Below are 3,733 nucleotides of genomic sequence, written 5' to 3'. Positions count from 1 at the left end.
CACTTACATTGTATTCATTAATTTAGCAGATGCTTTTATTTTACACACAGCAGTGAGAAGTGAAAACACCATGAACACACACACACACACACACACACACACACACAGAGCAGCTATATATATCCAGCGCCTGAGAAGCAACTGGGGGTTCAGTGCCTAGCTTGCAGTCACTTCAGCCATGGATCTTGAAGGTGACTCCTGCGAGCTTGATTCTGCTGCCGGTACCTGAAGAATGGTTTCATTTGCTGGCCCAGCTGTTCTGCCAAAGATCTCTTCTATTGCAGTGATCCACTGTCCTTTTTGTTCCAGGCAGCCCAGATCAAAAATCTGCATGGGTGTCTGGTGTTGTTCCGTTCTCAGCCCATGGTTATTCCACTGTCGAGTAAAGGCTGAGAAACGCCTGTTGATCCTCAGCACATAGACAAGGTGAAGAGCCCAGAGATGCATTTCATTATCTAGGTCCAAGATACCTTCAGCCTCCAGGAAGTGGAAGAGATTATAATAAACAGTCAATCCCCGCCACGTCACCCCAGAGCCTCTCAATTTTTGGTTGTGAACGCTCCTGCCTCTTATTACGCTGCCTCTCTGTGAGCCCCTGAAAAGGTTCATCATCACACAGACATCACGGTTTACTCCTCCATGATCTGTTCGGACCCCAGAAGGCACTCAAAGTCAAGTCACCTTTATTTATATAGTGCTTTAAACAACAAAACAAAAAAAAGATTGTGTCAAAGCAACTGAACAACATTCATTAGGAAAACAGTGTCAATAATGCAAAAATGATAGTTAAAGGCAGTTCATCATTGGATTCAGTTATGTCATCTCTGTTCAGTTAAATAGTGTCTGTGCATTTATTTGCAATCAAGTCAACGATATCGCTGTAGATGAAGTGTCCCCAACTAAGCAAGCCAGAGGCGACAGCGGCAAGGAACCGAAACTCCATCGGTGACAGAATGGAGAAAAAAACCTTGGGAGAAACCAGGCTCAGTTGGGGGGCCAGTTCTCCTCTGACCAGACGAAACCAGTAGTTCAATTCCAGGCTGCAGCAAAGTCAGATTGTGCAGAAGAATCATCTGTTTCCTGTGGTCTTGTCCTGGTGCTCCTCTGAGACAAGGTCTTTACAGGGGATCTGTATCTGGGGCTCTAGTTGTCCTGGTCTCCACTGACTCCATACCTGGCCACAGCATTCAAAAAGCTATTCATTACTGTGCTGCTGCGGTTGTTGTTGTTCGAGGCACAAAGAAAAACTGTAAGACGACTGTAGCCATCTATACCACCGTGAATGACAATTCTCCATCTAAAACATGAGAAAAATAAATAAATGACATTATAAGACAAGCGGCAAGTTATTGAATTGCCTTACTTTCAAAAAGTTCCGTATTTTTTTTTTTTTGGATACCATGAAAGCTACCTGCATTTTTTAATTCATTCTTGTGTTCAAAGAAAAACTCATACAGATGTTAAATAAGTTAAGAATGAGTACATGTGACGAATTTCATTTCAGTCAACCATCCCTTTAACATCTGATTGTCTTTTGCTGCAAAACCAGCCAAAATCAAAGCATGAGTTTTTCCAGAAACTCTTTAGTTTACACCATACTCACAAAACACTGCCACTACAATACTTTTCTTTAGCCTTAGAAAGGGCAGAATTATGAAGTTGATGTTTCTTTTTGCCAGGGACAAACTATGACAGGTTCATCATACACAAATCTTGTTTAGTTAATCTCTTTGAATGGATAAAAACTATGGGTGTGCAATATTACATAAATATTTTCTGGGGTTTTATCTTTAATGATAATTAGATGAAATCTTACGGAGAGTGTTATTGTGCTGGTACCTTGATTTTTTTCCATATTTGTCTTTTTTTGTCTAGTTTGCAATGCAGAGGAAACGGATATCTACCTTATCAATTTGTGGTTGCCATCTAGGTGCCACAGGGAGTTTGGACCAGTAACACTGTACAGCCTTCTGTGTGGTCTTTGTGACATGGCCCGTTGTGGCGCTACCCTTGGGTTAATTCGAACCAAGCTCCTCCGTACTCTTGTCTTTGTACACGAATTCCATCTGCCCGTAACTGCACCCTGACAGCCTCCGAACCCAGCTTGTCATTTCCATCCACAACGTCGGTAATCACATCGAGGTCAACATCAGTTATTTCAGAATACATCAGAGAGTGATTTAAATTGAACCTCCTGGAACAAACACGCATACAAAAGTATTATTGCTTCTCAAAAATAATTTTAAACCATTAACTAAGTGCACTTTCATGCATTACAAGTAATAAAAAGCTAATTTTAAAACCAAATCTTACTTCACATCGTTTGAAGTTTAAAGTGATGAGACTATCTCATCAGAATGGCTAATATAATAAATTGCACTCACTATCTTTTTTTAATCTTCTCTAAAAGTTAAGATAAATTAATATGGGCTCATTAATACTTAGAACTTGCTAGACAGACAGTTTGAAAGCTATAGCTAGAGGCTTTAGACAGAAAAGACATTTCAGAAGAGTTTAGAAATGATAGATGGATAGTTTAGAAAATAGTTTTCTACAATAACTATTTGGATAGTTTAATAATAGATAGAAGTGATAGATGGATATTTTAGAAAAGTGGCCAATTAAGAAATACAGATGATGGTTTAGAAAAGATAGACTATAATTTAGAAATGATAAAAGGAATAATTTAGAAACAACAGATAAACAGACAGTTTAGCAAATAGATAAATTTACATTAGAAATTATAGATGGATAGTTAGAATGTAGTATAGAAGACAGAGAGAGATTTTAAAAAAAGACAAAAAAGGTAGACACTAGAAAGCCAGAATTTTAAAGTTCAAGATATTACAGATACAGTTTAGAAATGACTTACCTTGTTGTCCATGCTGCCTATGGTCTTGTACCTCTGCTATAGATTCATTGAGATCATCAAGTAACTTGTCTGCTTCTGGTGAAGTGATCAGCCTCCTTCTCACCCATGCAATGCTTCTTTGCATTGTTTCTAGCCTTTAAAAAAAGAAGCCACTTTTATGTACTGAATTTTCAGGATGCAAAAAAGTTAATCAATATAATAATTTAGAATAGAATAAGAACATTCAACTTAATGGGCTAAAGAAAGCACACAAATCTAAGGTTCAGAAACAAGGGTGTGTAAACTCGGTCCTAGAAAGTCACTATCCAGCAGAGTTTAGCTCAACTTGCAATAAACCTTCCTGGAAGTTTCCCGGATGCTGTTGAGGGCTTGATTATCTGAATCAGGTGTGTTTAATTGGGGTTAGAGCAAAAAGGTCGCAGGACAGCGCCCATGTTTTACATAACCTGAAACAAAGCAATCTTACCTCACTAAAGTTGACTGTAATACACCAGAATCTTCTGTCAGCTGTCGAGTACAATTGTTCAGCTTCTGTTAACAACGCAAAATAAAAATTCTCCAGGTCACCTTGATGTCAATCAACCGAATGCTTCGAACTCGGAGATAAACTAGTCTGGTCTTAGTCATGTCATCATTGATTGGACGAGAACAGTTCAAACTTATTGGTTACAGAAATCAGTGGGCGCGGCTCATTATACTATTAGCAAAACGCCGTAAATAACGCGCGCTTTTGTGCAATCAGAACGGCGTCCTGTGGCAGGCCAAACGGCGCAAAAAGCAGCGCTTTTTACAAACACTAAAACGCCGTTAAATACGGCGTTTTTTACGGTTAACGCGCGTTTTTAACGGCGTTTGCCATCA

General features: G+C 39.1%; 1 long non-coding RNA gene across 1 annotated transcript; it reads right to left on the bottom strand.

The window, feature by feature from the left end:
- Positions 1-526: 526 nt before the first annotated feature.
- LOC132115424 (uncharacterized) lies at positions 527-2,024 on the bottom strand. Its single transcript, XR_009425487.1, has 3 exons — positions 1,905-2,024; positions 1,183-1,297; positions 527-681 (listed from the first exon to the last, which is right to left on the bottom strand). It is a non-coding gene; the product is annotated as an uncharacterized LOC132115424 (long non-coding RNA).
- Between the last annotated feature and the right edge of the window lie 1,709 nt (positions 2,025-3,733).

This window comes from Carassius carassius, chromosome 34 (genome assembly GCF_963082965.1).
Source record: "Carassius carassius chromosome 34, fCarCar2.1, whole genome shotgun sequence".
NCBI classification, from domain to species: Eukaryota; Metazoa; Chordata; class Actinopteri; order Cypriniformes; family Cyprinidae; genus Carassius; species Carassius carassius.
This window is presented reverse-complemented; position numbering and strand designations above follow the sequence as displayed.